Source organism: Alosa sapidissima, chromosome 14 (assembly GCF_018492685.1).
Source record: "Alosa sapidissima isolate fAloSap1 chromosome 14, fAloSap1.pri, whole genome shotgun sequence".
In the NCBI taxonomy this organism is placed as follows: domain Eukaryota; kingdom Metazoa; phylum Chordata; class Actinopteri; order Clupeiformes; family Clupeidae; genus Alosa; species Alosa sapidissima.
The window spans coordinates 2,791,221-2,813,911 of record NC_055970.1 but is presented as its reverse complement, the minus strand read 5'-3'; the positions used below and the strand labels follow the sequence as shown (position 1 = coordinate 2,813,911).

Here is a 22,691-nt window from a genome sequence, read left to right as displayed (position 1 = left end):
GCTGATAAGCAGCAGGCGACGTACCAGCGGATAAACGAAAAGAGCATTAAGCTACCGGAGCGATATGAAATACGTCCTGTCTGGTCCTCAAGGATACCCCTCTCATATCTATCCCCCCCCCCTCCCCCAAGTCGCGAAGTGAGGGGCGAGAGAAACAGAAAAAGAGAAAGAGGAGGGGAGGAGATGGGGGGCCCTGAATTATAATCTCAGCCAGACTCCAAATGGATTATATCTAATGGCTTTGCCTCGAGGCGAGGCTCTGTGGGAGTGGACACGGGACACTCACATGCAAACTGAGATGGAGTGAGTGAGTGAGAGAGAGAGAGAGAGAGAGATGGAGTGAGAGAGAGATGGAGGGAGAGAGAGAGAGAGTACCCTCAGCCCCCTGAAGACAGCCTGTATTTCAAGCCGCGTTTTTAATACGATAAAGGCCACCGCCAAACCTTTCACTGTCAGTGACCTTCCCCGAGACATTAACGGTGTGATAAAACACAATCCACCATACCCCTGATATTTGTGGCCATCATAAGTACACTTGGAGAGGGAGTGTATTCACAAAGGTGGTGCCAAAATCTACTGACGGTGACGAATGACTCTTTGGCAGACAACAGTGATTCATTCATTCGTTCGTTGGTACTCTATTGTGATAAGTATGACATACCTAACAAAGAATGCCAGGGGAAGGCATGATAGTTTTGTTTAGAAATAACAACTCAGTTTTTAAAATCCACACTTTTGTTTTGGTTATGAGGCAAACACAGAATGTGGAACATAAAAATATCTTTTGTTTTTCAGTTCCTTGGCAGCACAGCTCTGAAAACAATTAAGAGACCACTGCACATTTTTCTGTCATCCTATGGTTGCTGAGTGACATTTGAATGAGTTGACGGTCATATTCAAATTGGCAGTGGTCTCTTAATTTTGAATTTGACCGTCAACTCATTTGAATGTCACTCAGCAACCATAGGGGTGACATCAGAAAAATGTGCAGTGGTCTCTTCATTTTTTTCAGAGCTGTAGTTTAAAGAGCACTATGCAATCTGTAAAAAGTAGCTAAGCCCTATGCAGGCCCATGTAGAGGTATATTGCAGCTTTTCTTTATCAGATGCATAAATACATGCTATTCTAGACAAAGTCCATTTCAGCGTCATAATTCAGACCGAGCTGCTGCCAGCGCTCTTACATTTTACAGAGCGTGGGCGAAGATCACGGCCAGTAACAAGCTCCTCTCCACCCTAAGAGGACACCTGTTGAAAAAGAGAGAGATACAGAGCTAGAGGGAGAGAGAAAGAGAGAGATAAAGAAAGAGAGACTCTTTGCTCACTTCTCAGCATCCTTATGAAGCTTGCATGAGCTTTCACACAGATATGTTAAAACATATCTCCTCCTCCCTTCGCACTTCTCTCCTTCGTCAAGGTCAGAGCGCAATTGGCACATCTGAAGAGGCCCGCATTCAATAATTTAGACAATACCCTGAAACACATGAGGCTGATCACACTTGCGCACACGAAGTGGCTGACGGACAGCTCAGGTAGTGTGTTATTGATAATTGGTGGTGAATGAGGCAATGTGTGGAACGGTTTTCCCTTTTCACAAGTGGGAAAAATCTCGGCAACGCGCCCCCAAAAAACAAAGACAAAATCCGCCTGCGCTCTCTCCTCTCTCTCACTCTCGCTATCACTCTCTCTCGTGTCAGTCGTGTCAGCGACAGCAGCAGCGACGGCGCTGATTTGACTTGATCCGATCTGAGCCACGGTTTGGCCTAGTGACGAGAGAGGCTCCACCGCTTCCTCATCTCCCCCCTCTCTCTCTCCTCCTTCTGTGAGGGAACGTCTGCGCCTGACACTCATCTTTTCTGGGAGTGAAAGAAACGTGGGGGTGCTCTGGTACCTGCGAGGGCTGACTTTGAGGGCCCTTTTTAACGTGAGACGCAGCGCACAGGCAGGCAGGCAGGCGGGCATGGCGCTCCGATGTAACAGAGGAGAAGCGAGCATGGTGCGTACGCGGCAGAGCCGAAGCGAGCATGGTGCGTACGCGGCAGAGCCGAAGCGAGCATGGTGCGTACGCGGCAGAGGAGAAGCGAGCATGGTGCGTACGCGGCAGAGCCGAAGCGAGCATGGTGCGTACGCGGCAGAGGAGAAGCGAGCATGGTGCGTACGCGGCAGAGCCGAAGCGAGCATGGTGCGTACGCGGCAGAGCCGAAGCGAGCATGGTGCGTACGCGGCAGAGCCGAAGCGAGCATGGTGCGTACGCGGCAGAGCCGAAGCGGGAAGGATCATTAGGAGACTTTCCCTTTTACCATGAATAATACAAGAACGCCTTGAAATGTTAACTTTGCAGACTTCAAGCTGATTTAGCCATCATCCAGTCGGAGGCTCGTGCTGCCTGGTGCGAGGGAAGACAGTTTCCCCCCTCGCATAGGCTCCCCCGCTTCGCCTCTGTAGTGATTTTTGGGGGAAGCTTCTGTGATGGGTGACCTGGAAATGCCTCTTTAATCTATCTTCATCATTTGTAGCACGCTTCTTCTCTCTTCCAACCAGGCATGGGCCAGGAAAGCAGACAGCATGAAATATGCATGACCTGATCATTATGTAAACGTTTAATATGTATCCATCCAGTGACTCATTGAAGAAATGGAGTTCGGCTTTCCCCCCATCTTAAGCCATCTAGTTATAATGGAGAGAAAGCAGTATCAGGAAAATTATTTTTTTTGGAAAGTCCAGTTAGTTTGTCTGTCGTGGAGTCACCGCAGGCTCTGCTGCCATTGCTTATCTGACCAAACAAGCTTTGTTCTTGTTTCCGTTGGAAAGTCGTTCTGCTGCAATGGTTTACAAGCTGCAGAAACAACACGGAGACAGCACTTGCCTGAATTGATCAGGGATGATGCCAGCGCACAGATTGCCTGGCTTTAAGTTGAGCTGGAGGCTCAGGAGAAATGAGAGAGAGAGAGGGATGAAGAGAGAGGGTGGGGGAGGGGTAGAAACAAGGGATGAGTTGGACAGCAGAAAGAGGAAGAGAGGGAGGGAGACAGAGCAAGAGAGAAAAAGAGAGAGCGTGCAGAGACAGAGAGAGAGAGAGAGAGAGAGATGTGTTTATTTATAGGGAATAATGAGCCTAATTGGTAAATTGGTGCAGTGATTGATCGCCTATCGAGCTGTCTGGGCTCCAGAATGAAGGATGTCTTTAAATAGAGGGAATGACACCGGGTGAAAGGCAAGACAAGCGTGGGCCCAGAGAGACAGATCTCTGATACGACCTGTTCCAGACCCACACAGCAGGCGCGCATAATAACTCCCACAACTTCACATTCACCTCATCACAGGGGCACACGGTCAGCACACAGGGGCAGCACTACCCAGTCCAAACCCTGGCCGAAGTGCATTTCCTGCATAAATGGGCCCCTATGGTCCACTTTATCTTAAAAATGTGTGGACTTAAGAAAATGTTAAATTATGTTCTTCTGTCATACTGTATGTATGTAGTGTATATCATTACATTACATTACATTACATTACATTTGGCTGACGCTTGTTTTAACCAAAGCGACTAACAACATGGTAAACAGTAAGTTTTAGAACAATTCTCACAATTTTAGGACAGTTTAAAAAAACATTAGAGTACAGTAAGAATAAGTGCGTCGGTGAGTGCTGTTTTTAACAGTTACTTGTCAGTTTAAAACGGCTGGTGAGTGCTAGGATCAGTAAGACTTGTTGTAAGTGTTGCTATGAGAGTAGATGTTCTCTAAAGAGCTGGGTCTTCAGGAGTTTTTTGAAAGTGGAAAAGGATGTCCCTGCCCTTGTAGGAACTGGCAGTGTGTTCCACCAGCGAGGAACAACAGATGAGAAAAGTTTGGATTGGCTTGAGCGTACCGGTGGTAGAGCTAGACGTCGTTCGTCAGAGGAGCGCAGCGGTCTGGAGGTAGTGTAAGTCTGTATGAGGGCATTCAAGTAGGTGGGAGCAGAACCGGAGACTACTTTGTAGGCAAGCGTTAGAGACTTGAATTTGATGCGGGCCGCCATAGGTAGCCAGTGTAGCTGGATGAGCAGCGGGGTAACATGTGCCCTTTTAGGTTGGTTGTAGATCAGGCGCGCCGCCGCATTCTGGATCATCTGAAGTGGTTTCACTGCGCAGGCTGGGAGACCTGTCAGGAGGGCATTGCAGTAGTCGAGTCGTGAGATGACTATTGCCTGAACCAGAAGTTGGGTAGCATCTTGAGTCAAGTAAGTCCTGATTTTCTGTATGTTGTAGAGTGCGAAACGGCATGACCGGGCGACTGAGGCAACATGATCTGAGAAGTTTAGTTGGTTGTCGAGAACAACTCCTAGATTTCTTGCAGTCCTGGTTGGTGAAACAGACAGGGAGTCAAATTTGATGTTGATGTCGTGGTGTATGGTAGGTTTAGCTGGGATGACCAGCAGTTCAGTCTTTGAGAGGTTCAGCTGGAGGTGGTGTGCCTTCATCCATGTAGCTATGTCTGAAAGGCAATCCGAGATCCGTGCTGAAACCAGGGGGTCGTCAGGTGGAAAGGACAGATAGAGCTGTGTGTCGTCTGCATAGCAATGGTATGAGAAGCCGTGCGAACGGATAATCTGTCCCAAGGAGGTGGTGTAGATAGCAAAGAGGAGGGGGCCCAGCACTGAGCCCTGGGGGACCCCTGTGGTGAGATGGTGAGGTGCAGATAGCTGACCAAGCCATGATACGTTAAACGAGCGTCCTGTGAGGTAGGATTCAAACCAGTGTCTTATCAGTGTTAATCATACTTCTAAATACATCTGGCAGTGAACTGTATTCACAAATTAAGTGGATTGTTCAAAATATGAAGAATATATTGCTAGTAGTGGCTATAAAGTGAATGTAGCCTTGATTAAGGGGAAATGAAATGGCAAACCTTATAATTTCATATGATTAGTGCCACTTTGGTATCATGTAGCAGTCAAAGGTAGTTTCATAACCCCAGTTCTATATGGGGCAATACAAAGAGGCCATCCCAGTGTAAGATAACCATAGTTATTATGAGGATGGTGTTTCATATGCCATACAAATACAAGTCCAGAGCATGCCTACCCTACACAGCCCTCGTAAATATTAAATGTGCATTTGAATGTGTGTGGTTATTAATAGTTGCTGCTGTTGAAAAATCACACCCTGTTTCGAGGAGTGCAAATTAATATGACTGCTCAGATCTCGCTGCTCTCTGCTGCAACTGTAATTACCTCTTTTCCCTCCTCCTCCTCCTCCTCCTCCTCTCTTCCCCCTCCCCTCCTCAGTCTGAACACAAAAAAACGCTTCATGTCAGACTAAATATAGATCCTGATTCGATAATTACTATTTATTTGTCAATCTATCCATAATGTATTATAAGCATGTCGCTTACGTGATCCCGCAAATGCGGTGCAGGTTAGAGCGTTGCCTATATGAGTGTGTGTGAGAGGCTGCAGTCGTCATTATGCCCACGGAGGGGCCTCAGATAAAGGATTACTCATCTCACAACAATATTCCACCTCACACAGTGGAATTAGCTCCGAGGCCTATCCATTTCCATCCTGTCGGTTTCCGATTCAATTACTCCGTGCCCCGGGTTACGCGCGGCCGGCTGGAAATGGTGGGCAGGGGCTGGGTAAGGGGGGGGGGGGGGGGGGGGGGGGCGAGGTGGGGGACTTATGGATCTGGAGTAACATTTTAATGGATTTCAAATATGATTTCAGTTCTTGAAAGGATAGGTCACCATTACGCGTAACCACATTAAAGTGCAATCAAAGATTTTTTTGCCCCGTTCCCAGGCGGTGGTCTCACAGACGCAATGTCTCGAATGTCTGCACGTTACGCACAATTATCCGGACCCTGATTGATGGGCTGTATTGTTAGCCTTACAGAACCAAAAGGAAGCTCCAGCATGGCCTGTGTAATTGTGTGGCAATCAGCCAATCTCCTGGAGTCCTCCTATGAGACACCAGCACATCCTTTGTTTCTGAGTGGTGTATGGGGTTAATGTAACGCAGCACAGTAGTCATGTGTAACTTCACTCCTTACTTGGCTGATGCATGTCCTTCTCACATTAAAGCAGAAGTGATAGACATGAGCATTACATGATTATATGTACCCACACGTCCTCTCTCTCACACACACACACACACAGACTATTTGAATGTCAGCCAGTGAGCATATGTCCCACAATGTTCCCACAACGTTCACAGCACTCTAGTGTTGAAGACAATCAGTTGAGAGATCTGTGGCACCAGCAGGGAACCTGGGCACTCCCAAAACACACTAAACAGAGAGATGGGCCCTGCATCCCAAAACACACTTTAAATAGGGAGATAGATCAGTTTGTTGCAGAGCTGAGTGATGACATGACAGACCAAGGTCTCTGTGGACGAGGGCGCAGGTGTGGCGTTGTCACTTGCTCTGTCCCGGGCGAGGCCTTGCCGTGTCCTCAGGACCCCCGAGTCGCCGATCCCCAGACACCTGTTATTAATTCTCTCCCATTTAATCAGTAGGCAGCCGAGCCACCGGAGGATGACAAATGAAAAATACGAGCCTACGAGCCGCGGAACGGAGAGAGGGAGGAAGAGGAGAGAGGAGAGAGGGAGAGAAAAAAAGTGTGCGTGAGAGAGAGAGAGAGATTGCAGTCAAATTTGCCGTTCTCCACTGGAATCCTTGTTTCCTCGTCCAAGAGATGCATTGTTCTCCCGGTGAAATAATGGATGACCCAATGCATGGGAGTGCAGTGTGGAATGTCAATAAATAGTTAATGTACAATGCTATCACCTGAGCGTGTTATGGGTGCACAGGGTCAGGAGAGGAATAACTTACAGGGCTTAGCAGCACGCAGCAAGTACACCTCCAGAATCTAAAGGGTGTGTGTGTGTGTGTGTGTGTATGTGTATGTGTGTGTGTGTGTGTGTGTGTGTGTGTGTGTGTGTGTGTGTGTGTGTGTGTGTGCGTGCATGTGTTTGTCAGGGTGGGTGAAAAGAAGACATAGACGGCAGCCAAACATATTTTCAGGTAGAATTGTCTCCTGGATGCCTCTCGTGATACAAACGATTAATAAAGAATGAGAACAGAGAGAGAAACAGAGGGATCATTTATTAAACTGACATGCTGCTCTTTTAGGGCTCGATTTAAAGCCCTCCTTTGCATATAAAGTGGTTTCATTATAATCAGTTTTTAAATCCTTTCTCTGGGCCTCCCTGTCCTCCGACAGCTGAACTAGCTCGCAGAAAATGTCAGTGCCTTGCTGCGGCCGAGGCAACAGCTAATCCCGCTGCACCGCCGCGTGGTTGCTAGGCATCGGCATGCATGCGCGGAAAGAAGACATAAATCAAGAGATGGATCTAGCAGGGAGATGCACACTGATAGGACCCTCCTCCAGACCCATAGGCCCAGCCTGTGGAGACTCTATTGTTATCTCTGTAGTTACACATGCAGCCGACTACTCCAATTAATTGTCTAAGGCCAAAGTGTTTTGTGTGGCATTGTTGTTGTTGTTGTTTTGGTGTTTATGCCCATTGGCTCCTACCACGCCGCAACCTGTACAAGCTGGCATTCCTAGGTTTTACTGCTGTCTTATTTTGGAGCTATGCCATTGATTTGGTTAATGAGGATGAGTGGGGGTATCCTTATGTGATATATGTGATGAGGGATTTAGGCTATTCTGCCTCGATAGAATAGTTTGTGCTCAATGGTCTTCTTTTATTGAAATAGCACACAATTTGTTCTGTTTTTGAAGTACTAAGAACACAAAGAGGGCCCTGAATGCTTTTTTTTGTGTGTGAGCCCCGCTTCGGAGGAGTCTTGAGTCTTGATGGACACGGTTTTGCACTGAGGTTACATCATGAATTCAGAAACAATTGACAAGTCGGTTTAAACTCTATAAATCGTCCTTTCATGTCTCTGATGCCTGAAATGCTCAGATCAGTTGGTACCTAGGAGGCTATATATAGAAACAGGTAGATCAACTGGTTCTTTGTCCTAAAACAAGGTAAATGCTGTTTCTTGCACTCAGAGAAAGAATAACATTCCTCAGTGCAAAACAGAACTGACTGATCATGTAATGTTGTTTCATGAGTCATTTCATGAAGATATTGCTCAATAGGGAGGTAAGGCTATTTTGTGATTAGTGTCTAATGTAGTTTCCAGCAAATGTACAAACTATAGTAAAAGTACATAATATAAAAGGGGTTATATTAATATGAAGCTGTAGATTTGTAAATGTTTTTACAACAGACTGAAAGACTGTGAGCAAGATAAAGCAAATACTGTACGTCTGCATGTGTTTGTGTATGTGTATGAGCTGAGGCATCTGTGTCATACACATACTAACATGATGGGAAAAGAGCAATAAAAATGAAGTGCAAGAATTAGTCTCTCATGGGATGTCTTCCACATTGTTTTATCTTACAAGCGTTCACTGCGCCATAACCACATCTTGAGACAATGATGTCAGATTAAATGGCCCGGTGGGAAGCAAAAACTGAGCAGTTTCCACTAAATGTGCTTGCTACATTATTCTTTGAGAAGGGCACACCAGTGCGACAAGTGCAAGATCATATCATCAGTTGCGGACATTTATCAACAGCGCACCAGATTTGCACAACAAAATGACACACCACAGGTCAACACCAAATTCCAAAACAATCCATCCTTACACAAAGCCTATCTGTTGTCTTATCTTTTGTCTTTAGCAACCTCTGATGAAGGATAAAGAAATGACATGCTTAAATCACCATAGAAACCTGTTGATATCAATGTTGCACAAAAGTCACAGCAAGACAGCTATTTTGTGAATAGGTAGCTTATAAAATTGGCAACATTTAAGGGCGTAACATAATAACAAACAAACAAACAAAAAAGGCGTGTGAAATGTTACACCCAAAAATAAATAAATTTAAGGCACAGAACACAGAAAATAACAGAACCTATTTCCGGGAGAAAACAATATATCCAGTTTGGATATAAGGAAACATATACCAAAAATGTTAAAGTAATTAATTAAAACTATAGTGTGTGTAGATCACATCGTCACATCTTTTCACGTCTTCCCTAGTGTCAAACTCTTTTGCCTTCAGCTACTTCCTTAGATTGTCATGCATGAATCAACATTCCAGAGCGTCCATCGTTATGGAAAACTTATTGCACAAGTTGCTAAGCTGGGGGCGAAAGTGAGAGAAATTAATTGAATTTTTTTTTAATGAGCCCGCACTTTAAGTCTGTGTGAGTCACTCTGGCCCAAACAAGATAACGTTGGAAAAGGAGTCAGGCTCTTCCTTTTAATGAGAGTAAAGGTCTCGGAACCTCATTTATCGTCTTCCATCCATGAGAACAAATACTTGATTGGATGGGGGGGGGGGGAGGGGAAGAAGATTAAAAGAGAAGTGAGATTGTTGCAAAAGGGTGGCGATGTGTGAGCTTCCGGTGCAGAAGCTTCAAGGCCACAAAAGGCATCTTTCACCTCCGAACAGTGGGTGTTGAATACCTGTGGGCCCTCGTCTGGAGGTAATCTAAGCTGAATGCCTCTCGCTCATCTTAGCCCGCTAATTAGGAATTGGTTTGAGCTGGTGGGTAAACTAACAGTGTGTGTGTGTCTGAGTAGTCGGTGTGGGTGTGTTCGGAGGGTGAGAAATGATCAATGCCATGCGAGCTACAAAGAAATGCAATCAGAAAAGCTGCTTTAAGGATCAACCACATTTCTTTGAACACCTCCAACCTGTTAGGAGGGGAGAATGCTATCTTTTAATGTCTCTTATTTACAAATGGATGAGAGAGCAGTTTTACTTTTTCTTTTAAAGCATAAGCTTTATCACAAGAGCAAGGGAGTAATATAGCCCCCGTTTATTCTAACAACAATTTGTATCCAGATTGCATTCATATATACAGTTGGATCACATTTACACTTTAAATGAGTCTTCTATGTTACATGCCAAATACAGATGGTACCTCTCAAGCACAAACAAATAAATTATTTTATAATTTTAAAGTCCTGAACATGAATGTATATTTTAGTAGTTGTTTCTGGTAGTTAAGAAATGAATATTAGGACAGGATTAGGATTAATCAGGACAGCTGCATATTGGAAAGACAGTCAAGAAGAAAACTTTGAAATCTTCATCAACAGAATAGCACAAAGCAAGAGGAATTAGCTAAGCAGTGGTCAATGGCAAAGCGGTCTTGAGTACAGGGAAGACACCAGGACCCAGAGTTGGACTGGTGAGAACTATTCCAGATGTATATTCCCAGTTTAGGTTGTTGATTTAGTGAGCAGCTTGACACACACTTTGATGTAGTGCACCCACTTAGCACACCTCATCTCTCTCTCTCTCTGTAGAGGCTGATGCTACCCTCTGACTCCATCCCAATTAGGGGGGTACAAGAAACCTACAAGGATTGACTGGCTCCCTCTTGGTCTGCTTTTATTTTGAATGTTGCATTTTGTTGCTGTATGGTGTCCTTGAGTGCCAAGAAAGACGCCTTTAAATAAAATTTATTATTATTATTATTATTATTATTGTTATTTTTATTATTGTTATTCTCCGAGACGGTCACTGACTTGAGCTACACTAATAATTTAAACACTTACTGCCAATACCAAACAACATAAAAACGGCGCACCTCACTGCAATAACCGCATCCTGTCTGATCGCCCCCTTATTATACTAGGCTAGAACCAACCCTGCTGCCTATATCAATAGCTGATACATGTAGGCTAGAACCAACCCTGCTCCCTATATCAATAGCTGATACATGTAGTTACTTATTAGCAGTGAACTCATCAATTCACTGTAATTGAGAGTCTGATGGGCACCAGCTAATATCTGGCAGAGCAGCGGCACCTTCGTCAGGTGGCATGCACTTGGGTAATCCGCGTCTTCCAGAGACACACAGGGCTCACCAGGCTTTTGAACTCGACCCCCAAGTTATCTGACTTTGAAGAGCGACTACAGGCTCCACAAACCCTAAGTCGCCTGAAACATTTTAATACAGCCTAGGAAAGGCAAGCAGACAGGGACCATTCCCCCCCCCCCCCCCCCCCCCTGGCTTGTATCATTTTATGAGGTCACGGTCAGCATTTGGCTCGGATGTCTTGCCATTGGCCTTTGAAAAGAGGGGCATAAATGCTGTGATTGCCTATAAACCACTGACAACACCATGGGTCTGTGAGGGACAGAAGGGCAAGAAACAAAAAAAACAACAACAACAAAAAAAAACAATGGAACTGGAAAAAATGTAAAAATACCAATATACCAAAAAGAGCGAAAAGTGCAAGTTTCTGTGTTTTTTCTTCCATCAGTGGGAGCAAATCTTTTCATCTGAGAGTGTTTGGGTGAGGCTGTGAGTCAGGCAGCTCAACACGTCTTGACTTCACAGAGGTGCTATCGCAGCGCATAAATGTTTCATAGTGCTCCACTGCCTCTGCTGCATGTCTACCATCAGTGAAGCCGAACACAGGCAGCCACCCTACCTCTATGACTGCAAATGCACAGATTTTCAAAGATTTCCCATCATGCAACCTGTCAGGAAGTTGCTGCTCTGTCACCTATCACTGACCCGCAATCGCGAGACAAGGAGTCAGGGCTGTCAATCTCTGTCACAGCGCGACTCCCGCAACCCGCTCCAACAAAGCGCACCCCTCACTCCTCCATATTAGGAAACTTACACAACCGAACCTTGTGGCACCCTCGCAGCGAATGCCCCGGGAGAAGAGCTCTGTAGCCGGGGTGAGGGAGTAAGACTACACCCTGGCCTGGTTAGTCCTCCAGCTCGGCACGGGAGGCTGACCTCAATAAGCCTCTGCAGGCTGCGAGGGCGCGTTTTGTAGCGACAAGCTCATGTCAAGAGCCCCAATTAGAGTGCGGGCAGGGCGATGCAGCTCCGCTGCCTCCGTGGTGAGGAAAGCCGAGGAGGCAGGCAAGGGTGGAAAGAAACAGACAGAGAGCCCAGTGAAGACAAGCCTCGTGGTGCTGCTAACACCCAGCGGCCTGGCCAGCTTATAGTCACGCCATGTCAATCAGGAGGGGCACGAGCAGTCTGATAAATAAGCTCATTATGTCTAGGCCTAGGGCTCGTGGGAAGGGTCAGTAGAATTATGTGTAGAATTATCAATTATCAGAGTGGCCGTGGCGGGGTTTTATTGAGACAATATCTGATGGATATCCCAAGGTTTTGTGTATGCATGCTTTATAGGCACTGTTGACAGTCCAAGGGTTTTTACAGGTTGTCTTCGGACAGTTCTGTGCGTGTCTGTGGGGCTCTGAGGTTTATGTGATGTTTGTGATGGGAGGTCTGTTGTGTGTTTATGCCTGGAATTGACACGCCAGCGCTAGTGGGTAGAAATCATCCCATCATCCCTCTGTAGTGTAACGTCTTGGGGGCATGACACATGTATACCCCATCTGTGACCAAACAGCCACACAACTCCTCTTGGCTCTAGCGCCTGGTTGCATGACTACTAACCCGGAAAGAATACATAACATGGCTTGATCTTTCATGACAATCTCAACAACACTCATCTCAACATTGTGGAAGGAGGCCAATCATGCCTGAAATGTTTGTGGTGCACCGATGGGGAGGTGGAAAAATTGTAACAATTTTAGAGTACTGTTAGTTGTTTCTGTCTTCTGTATGTATGCTTTGTTTGTATGTAAGATCTTCAGTGCACTTGTGAAAAATGCAGTAGAAATATGATCAGAAACTTTCCAAGTCTGAAATCACCCATCATCTGACACATACCTACACACACACTGAGCTTATATTGCATAGTCCTTCGTTCTTGAATTAGTATGCTGCAACACTTCGACTGCTGACATCTGGGATGTCATAAAACTCCTGGTAGGTTTGAATGTTTTGCCAATTAACATGTCTTCTCAGCCCACTGATGTGGGGCATCGCGCTCTGATTTGACAGTGTCAGCAGCGACTGAAAAAGCATGTCTGCCTTCCTCTCCAAATCTACTTTTATCTGAGGGCTCAATGATTCATGCATCTCCATCTGCAGCTTGTATATATATATATATATATATATATATATATATATATATATATTTGTGCACTCACTGAAATCCAAAAGAACTGATTTCCTCAAGCAAGGTAGAATAATTGTAGTAATTGCCTTGATGTCTTTCGAATGAGAGAGAGAAAGAGAAAGTGTGTGTGTATGTGTGTGTGTTTGTGTGTTTAGTTCAGAAGCAGGCCCAACTTCCTCAGATTTGCTATTCAGAGGGATTGGTGGTCATTTTAAGAGTATAAATTCCAATCTCAGTGTCCACACAAACTTTCGATTATCACAAATCTATATTGCATCTTGTGTTTAGGAGACTCAAGGTTATTCTGCCCTGGCTCTGGCCTTTCTTTTCTTGGAATCATCAGCCTAGATGTTAGGGGAGAATTCATGTACTTACTTGGCGGGATGAATAGAACAGACTGGTGTTTTTTACAATGTTAATAAGATTTCATGTCTACCCTCGTTGCTCAATGCGGTGGTCTTTCCACTGCACAAGTACTTTTCCTGCCTTCCAGGAAATGTAAATTTCATCACTCCTTTTCAAAAAATGATTCAGCCCGAGAAATATGTGAACAAAGCCCCATCAATGTGGCAGTGGCTTTACTCAAGGTTCTGATGAGGTGAGTTGAAGAGAGGTTACCGCTGCAGACCCCCGCTGGTGCCGTTGTCCTACTCACCCCCATCTTTTCCCCTTATACGAGTGGAACCACCAAATATTAGGAGAAAACATTTACGCTTACCTGCTGACATGTGCCAATGGCCAGGGTCAAGGTGAACAGGTGATCAAGGTGAACAGCAAGGCACATAGAGAGAAAGAGAGAGAAACAGAGAAAAGGAAGTTGGTTAGTTTATTTGCACTTGCATTTTTTTTTTTTTAACAATTCTCTGTAATGAGCCAGATTTCTGTTTGCACCTGAGCAAACACCTGAGTTTCAGTGTGAAAGTGACTCCATAAAGAGTAAGATGTGGGTGAAGACCTGCAGGGTGTGCTCAAGAACGCAAACAAACCTTGCAGACATCTACCCCCATCACCCACCAACTACTTATTATACGCCAATGGCAAAATGCCAGCAGTTTTCTCCACAGCCCACCCCCACAGTCCACAGACACACACACGCACACACACACACGCACACACACACACACACACACACACACACACACACACACACACGCACACACGCGCGCACACACACACACACACACACACACACACACACACACACACACACACACACACACGCACACACACACACGCGCGCACACACGCACACGCGCACACACACACGCGCACACACACACACACACACACACACACGCACACACGCGCGCACACACACACACACACACACACACACACACACACACACACACACACACATCCTCCACCACCTGACTATCCAGGGAGCTCCAGAAAAGAGGTGTAATGGTGTTACATTTCTGATGCCATGCTGCATCATCACACCTCAAAACAGGTTTGGCCAGAGGGGGCGCTCTTGGATCTGCCTCAATCCCACCCCATCACATCCCATACATCCCCCAGCTGCCTATCCAGGCTGGCCTCTCAGGTTTCCCTCCTGCTAACTCTGGAGAACCAGAGCAATGTATGAGCGTTACATCTCTGAGACTTATCATGACATGTCAAGTCACATCTTCCTCGAACAATACAATGACGAGTGCTGGTGATATGATGATCATGCATCAAATATGAATGCTATGAATTTCTACCATAGTCTACAGAGTAGGCCAGTTAAGCAAAACTAGTGCTAGACATTTCCAAAGTCTGCTTTTCATCTTCGCAAAATTGTGTGCATAGCCTCTCTATATTTATTCTTAATGAAGCAGTTGTGTGGATACGGAAAAGCTCCACTACACAATTATTACACACATAGTCCAGTTGTGTGGATACGGAAAAGCTCCACTACACAATTATTACACACATAGTCCTGTGCAGCCATTCCCATCTGCATTACACATCAGAGGCTAAAATATCTTCTCCTATTCTGGTTATTAATAAATCATCAATATTTAATTAAATGCTGTGACTGCGCACCTTTGTAATTAATCTATTCACACAATTAATCAGGTTTGATCTGTGGGAGTAGAAAGAAAGCGAGTTGGGGGGGGGGGGGGCAAAGTAGCAGTTAATATTTTACCCAATCACTGGCCAATCACCCAGAGCCAACTCTGCGCCCAACCAGAGACTAATTAAACTGGAGTGTCCAATCGGGGTCAGGTGCGGAATACGGGTCATGCATGAGTCATAAGGGGTGAAGGAAAGTGTAAAAATACATCTCATGAAGGTTTACATAAAACATGAGAGCATTAAAGAGCCAGATCAGGAAAGAAGTTGGAAATGAGGTTAAGGCTCGGACAGGGTCATGTCGGAGATAACATTAGGAGAGGGTGGAAAGATGAGAGATGGCGTGAGGTCTTAGACACATGCCCTGCCAGGGAGAATTTACTTTTTTTTGTAGTTTTATTTAAACATGAGGTCTGGGGATTATTGAAATGAGTTTCCACTTCAGTTAATGTCAGGGTTTTCTGTTTTCTTTTTTGTAAGGACACAATCTTTGCTTTACATTGGTTAGAGGTCTCGTTCACCGTTCACGTTTGGTAACCATAAGGAATAGCTGAGACTGTGGTTTAGTAATTTTGGCAAAGAAAATCGCCTGCTTACATTTATCATTAAATTCATGACTCTTTCTAAGGTCCTATTTCAGAGAAATTCTGAAATTGGCAAGAAAGATTTCTACACCTCTCTCTGTCAGCCATGGAAAAAAGAGTAGTTTTAAAGAATGTAAAGTGTGCCGTGGGCTCCTACCCATACCATGCCCTTGGCATCATTACTGGGCATAAATGCCGGCCTGAACATACCCCATGTAATGATGATGATGATGATGATGAAGATGGTAATGATAATAGTGACAGCAGATTTAATATTTTAATTTGATCCAAATAATTTAATTTAGGGCTCCCGGGCCCTCTGCATGCTCCATGTGGTTCTCCTCCCATCTTGAGCAGCAGAACATTAATTAGCCCTAATTAGATTTAATTGCAGCAGACTCCTGTAATGTAATGCATATGGCATCAGGTGAAAATGGACGATGTTTTATCAACGATTCAAATGAGAGTTACTACAGTGGCACCATAGCATCAGTGATACATATTCCTTCAGCTTCAGGAGAGTATGGTCTTTGTGCATATGCGTGTGTGTGTGTGTATGTGTGCATGTGTGTGTGTGTGTGTGTGTGTGTGTACATCTCAACTAAATCTTTGCAGTCTTGCAGAAGACAAATGCTATGGACCATTCCCCGAGCCCTTTACCAAAAAATGTACACCTGAAATTACTGTTCCTAACACACTTTAGAGCACAAAGGAAACCAGCATTCTCACCTCTGGGATATTAGCAAACTGTTCCACTCAAACATTCTCCCACGCACCACAGTGAGACTAGCAGAGGAGAACACGCACCCCCTGATTTGTTTAGTATGCTGCCTACACGCTGTAACAATGCCCTGTTGTTATTCCCCCTTTCACAGACACACAGAGGAACATGCTACGGTAACCTTGAGAGAGATGTTGTTGCCATGGGAAGACGCTGTAAATTACAAGATGAGAGGCATTAAATGTCACAGCCGGCCGACTAATTTTTGATGGGCCGCCGAAGTCGCGCTGGACTGAAAGCATCAATTAAATGGAAGGGTCGAGGTGTGTGGAAAGAAAAACAAAAGGCACACAAACACACATGCACACACACGCATACACACACACACACACACACACACGAGCACACACGAGCACACACACACAAGAGCAAACGCAGACACTGCTATGCCTGTGTCTGCGCACACTAACAGTCTCCATCACTGCTCCATCCCTGCAGTCAAGTGTTGAATAAATGACCATCAGCAGAGATGATACCCCGTACAGAACACTGTGAGGACAGAACCGTCTTAACGGAACGTTCTGGAAAACGACTTATGATGCTTACGAGTGTCATCACTGCCATGGCTGTCATTTACTTTTGTCCAGCCATGGTGGAAGATATCAGAGACACGACATGGCATGACTCTGGATGCCTGTTTGGCGGCAAGTGGCAAAAGCATAATACCATAGCGACCCCAGCACAGCAATCGGCGGAGTTGAGGAAGACTAATTAGGTGTCATATTAGTCATATCTCCTATGTGTGCGGTGGCAGTATGGGGGAAACTGACTGGCATTGGTGGCAGGGGGGGGGGGGCACACTAGTGTGGCATGGGAACTTGGTAATGAGCAAGAATATGCCTTTTGCCTTCATCCTTTTTCAAACAGAAGTCACCCAGCGTGACAGAAAAGGCCTTTGTGCTCTGTGATGTGAAGCCGTTTGCCAATTACCGGCAACCAAAGACGGTTGGCTTTACGTGGCTATTACTGTAAAGACGTAAGGTAGAATCTGAAAAAAGAGGCATATCTCCAGTGGCTGTTCAGCACATCGCTTATTTAACATATCTATCTTGCACCCATTTATTAAAGCAGAAGGGGCTTCATCATGGGTGATTTATGTGTGAGAGCAGAAGGTTTTCACCAGACTGTCTGGAAGTCCCGACTAGTTTTTTTTTTCTTTCTTTAATTGACCGTGGCCCGAATGAAAACAATCCATTTGCTCCAGGAAGAACAGAGCTCATCAGAGGCTTTTACTTTCCATTGACGACCCAGTTGACATCACACAGTGACATGCCGAAGACTGAATCTATATTTGTGTGTGTGTGTGTGTGTGTGCAAGCACGTCTTTAGCACAGTAGCAAGTACAGTCTAGCAGGACTGAGACCATAGGGGCAGCACTAATTTGCCTAATTTGACCAAAAAATGGATAAAAAATGCGTTGGCTTGACTGAGGCAGAAAAAGGCAGCATTAGCTGTTTTGCTAAGCTATAGCCGCATAGCTAATTTGAGCAGAATCAGTCAGTGTAATGAATTAGTATGGGATTTCTCAAGCTAGGACACCACTCTACTTCTTCTGTACTTTCTTCAGATACATCTCAGGGATTTGAGACAAATTAGTGGGGGCAGGATGAAAACTGAGATTGAGAGAAAGTCGGTGTCCTGAAAGAACCTCCTCGGAAGCATTATCTGAAGGGCTGCTGACAAAGAGAAGCTATTCCAGCGCTAACCACTAACAGGACTGACAGATGAGGAGCTTTCATGAAAGTCTCATGCAAAAGTGGATGACAGTTATTCCGAATGCAACATCTCTACTTTCTAACACTGTTCTTGTTTCTTCTTGCTACTTATAGAAATGTGTTCCCTAATGTTCAGAATTCGAATTGGCTTAGGGTACAGACAAGTGAAGACAGCAACAGCAGTATTCTGTGCTGAGATGCTCAGCGAAGAAATACTGTGCTCTTCTGTGGTCATGCCCTACATTCCATTTCTGCTTCCTTAATGAATAAATAAACTTCAAGGCGTGGTTGTTCAACATAGTGTTACATAGGCCCTTTGCTAGGTTTGTGGAAGATGAAATATCGTTTTGTCATTTTTACATTAAAAAATGTCATTTTATTATATGTACCATATACACATATATATCTTAAAAAATGTAAAAAAAAAAATCCCGTCAATCCCTATTTTATGAGTAAGAGAAAAGACATAAACAAGCTTTACAAGGGCCATGTAGTCTGAAATCCCCTGAGTGAGAGCGTCATGATCATAACAATTTCTTTATTATCACCACCGAGGACATGGCTCTATAAACCCTTCAATAAATTACCTCTCCTCGTGCCATCACCAACACATCCGCAGGCAGAGAGCTCTGTGTGCGCTCACTGTTACACCTTCCTATTTTTGGGCCAGGGTTCTCACATCATACCGCCCACTCTCTCATTGTCTCTCCCTTTCAGCTAGCCGTGGGTTTGGTGAGTGAGCGGCAAGGTTTGAGTGTGCCGTCGTGACAGTTGTTATTCTCCAAGCTTTTTATGGCTGGGGGGGGGGGGGGGGGTGTCTGTCACACTCTGCGCCGGGGCTGTCAGAGAGACACAGAGGGTTCGCTCGCCGCCACCAGGATGATATTTCTTCATTACGGCGCCCTACATCAAGCGTAAACTGGCCCCAGCTTCAGTGCCTGGCAGGAGGGGAGGCGAGCTAGTGCTGGCGGAGGCAGTGGTGGGGGGGGGGGGGGGGGGGGGGGAGAAGAGGCGGGGGGGGGCAGAGGTGATGTTCTGGCAGGTGGTCACTGATCACTTTTTAGGGGAGTAGGAAGATGATTGTTGAGGTCATTATTGTCTCCCCTGTCTAGAGGGCTTTTGCCTGAAAATGGACTGTCTGCCCGAGATCACTCCTGCAACAGCTATGGGACTATGGGACAGCATACTGAGTACATCCCCCTCTCTTTACTCACTCACCCTCATGCATGTGCAGTACATCCTGTACATATGGTCACATACGCACTGAAGTACATAAAGAGGATGGAGAGAGTATGTAATCATATATGAGGTGAACAGCCAAATGTTGTGATGACACACCCAATACAGGATATCAGCAACCTGCCACTGGTGTAGCGGACGTCTGCATTGTGGATGATGTGCAGATGTTTGGACGGAGGCTCTCCTGGGAAATGTTTTGGTATTAGATTGTCTGAGTAAGCAGGTGTCATCGGTTTGACTCTGAGTTAAAGCGCCGGAGGAATCAAAGGCACTATCCAATGTCATTGTTGGCAGACCCTCTTGAGTGCGTGAAGTCAGGGGCGGAGTGGCAATCGGGGCGATCGGGAGTTTTCCCGGTGGGCCGGCCGATGAGTCCAGGCTCGGACTGGTAATCTGTACAACCGGGCCGGTCCACATGTGGGCCGGTGACCTCCGGGATTTTTTTTTAAAGTTATTTAGCCTATTTTTGCGGCCCGTCATGTAGACCTAGGCCTAGCCTATAAATGCAGTTGCATCCATTTGGATTGGGGGGTGACAGGTCAATAGGGACGTGCACAGGAATTTTGAGGGGCAGTTGCTCTGACCTGAAAAAAGTCCCCCCCCCCCCCAAAAAAAAAAAAAAACTCACGGGCTATGCAGGACTGAGAATAACAGTGTCTTTTTTTAAAATATATACACAAAGATGTAAACACACTGAAATACAGCACTCAATCACCTTAACAATGCCCACTAGTGGTATTTATGTTCTGCTCAGGCAAGATCTTTCAAATGACCTCTAAAATAGCCTATGTTTTTTTAGATTACAATTATTTAGCATGCAGCTCTTTAAACCTGTACTTTCTAGCATGGTCCTCTCATCTCATATTTGATGATCATCACTTAGGCCTTCCTGTCCTCTGTGCCTCCTCCTGGTCCACATTTTCCTCACATAGTCTGGAGGCTTGTGACTGCTCATGCTAAATGTAATGTAATTATGAAACATTGCCATTAGTAGGCTAAAATATGAGTCTGATTAATTAATCAATTCGTCTACACAGTGTCATGTCATCTTTATCACAGTGCAAAGTCTCTGTCTCACCTGCTGGTTGTTTTTTTCCCGCAGCCAACCCTGCAGTGATTGCTGCCTCCCTGAATTGTCTCTCCCTCTCCTGAATCTGACTCTTTTCAGTGGGCATCTTGGCTTCAAACAATACCAGGGATATGATTTAGGCATTTAACCATTTTGAATAAAATAATTAATGTGATGCATTACTTCCATCATTCATTCTTCTTGCTAAAACGAAATGTGAGAAACTAACTATCAGCAGACATAGACGTAGCTTACATTAGTTTGCCTATGCCTACCAAAAAAAAAATAGTAGCCTATAGGCTATGTGATAACGGGCTGCTTCTCTGCAAGCTATCTGTTTGATTATTTAGGCTAAACGTGGCAAACTCAGCCTGGATTTCTGAAGATTTTAATTAATTTCATAAAACTTGATGACGATGATCGTTCGTTTGTTATACATCACAAACTCACCTTTTCCGACAACGTTGAGTCGTCTCATACGACAACCGCGACAATCTCCTTCTAGGGCCGCTTATGCAGGCTCAGGTCAGGTGCAGGTCGCGTGCAGCGCTGCAGCCACGTAAACAGAGTTTGCCCTTCCCCTACTGACTTTCACTTTCGGTGCCCAATGGAAGTGAATGAGGCTTTGCGATTTTTTTTATCTAGGCCTACGTGAAATTCTGCATCCATTGTACGATTTATTTATTTATTTTCCCCATTGGAAGGGCAACACGAGTCAAGAAGGGTATATGGGCAGTTGCCCGGGCAACCTGAGCAACCCCCCTGTGCACGTCCCTGCAGGTCAATAATTTTGGCCTCTTCATGACAGGTTCAGTGTGTGTTACGATCGCGCCCCCCTGCCCCACCCCTCAAGTGGATTTGTCCAAGCAGCCGCTTGGTTTGTGGGGAAATATAGCCTACGAGTCCATGGATGGTAGCCTAGGCTATATAAATGCCCTCCGCTGGCTGGTGTTCACATCATTGCAGTTTAACCGTAAACAGCAATCAGAGGTGTCTAGTTTTATTCCATAAATATATTGTTTTTATAGACGTTAGTTGCACGCGCTACGAAGAGCTTCCATTTACTGCACCATGTAGGCTACTGTAGTGTGGTTTGTCTGTCAACATAAAAAAAACTCCGGGTAGCCTACAATTTTCGCACAACTTGGTGGAAAAGTGTAGCACAGGTTAAAGAAAACCTATGTTTGGACTCAAAAGGAACTTCGAAGTATTTCCCATATACAGTAGTAGCCTTTTAGCTCACAACGACAAGTGAAAGTGAAACTTGAAAGTGGAAGTCTCTCCACCGAGTGTTACATTAGATGCACAATCAATCGCGAGTCGATGCACATTAAAAGTATCAACTGGTACGTTAGTAACGAAGGTAGCCTAATTTTGCAAAATGTGATGACGGCACACAAACTTGGGCAAAAACGTTTAGTATACACTTGTGGTGATAGCCTACAGTTAATGGGAATCGCTGACTAACCAAAGTAAAGGAGTTTTGCACCAAATAGGCCTAAGGCTGTGGTTGTGTCTACAACATGTTGGCACAAATCGTAATTTCTGTCAACTATGACGATCTCCATGCATGTTCAGTAGCCTATATTTTTCATTTAGTCAAGCAGTGACATGTGGTTTAATGCATGGGGTAACATGAAGTGACACAGACAGAAGATGAGTCTGTCTTTAGTAGCCTATCCTTGAATCCTGTCCCTCTCAAATCACTTTAAAATGGTGTGATTAGCAACCAGAATTTAAAAAAAAAAATCCCGGAGAAACCCCCCGGACCCCCGTGTTATTGTGATTATAATAACCTATAGGTCCAAATCTAAATGTTTGGGTTCAGTTTATGAAGTGTTGCTACAGCATGATACTGTGTGTTTGTTATTTATGGGGGGGAATCTGGTATCGGTGTGTGTGTGGGGGGAGGGGTTTGTCGGTCCAGTAGCGGGCCGGTCCAGGAGAAAATTGCCAAATTTTGTTCCCAGCCCGACCCTGAATGATTCTGCGCGGTGCGGGCCCATAGAGCTTTAATCGCGGCCGTGATCGGCCTGATAGATGCATTGAGAATTTTCTGCGAAAATCTCCAAGATCTACACTTTAACATTTAGGAAGTCCAACCAATATTTGTACCACTCGCTCACTGTCTATATGTCATTCATGGTTACCCTGCACACTCATCTCTCCCATGCTGATTTTTCTGTAGGCAAGCCTTAATTTTTTATCTCAATTCATTTTTGTC

General features: G+C 45.1%; 1 protein-coding gene across 4 annotated transcripts in view; it reads right to left on the bottom strand.

The window, feature by feature from the left end:
- Positions 1-22,691, bottom strand: part of LOC121681419 (carbohydrate sulfotransferase 8-like) — a 231,310-nt gene that overhangs the window by 71,148 nt on the left and 137,471 nt on the right. Inside the window, exon 1 of one of the 4 annotated variants that reach the window (XM_042061157.1) lies at positions 13,674-13,699. The exons of the other annotated variants lie outside the window; for them this stretch is intronic. The gene's annotated coding sequence lies outside the window, so the exon portion shown is untranslated. Of the gene's footprint in view, positions 1-13,673; positions 13,700-22,691 lie in introns of those variants that run through there. 4 annotated transcript variants of the gene reach the window in all.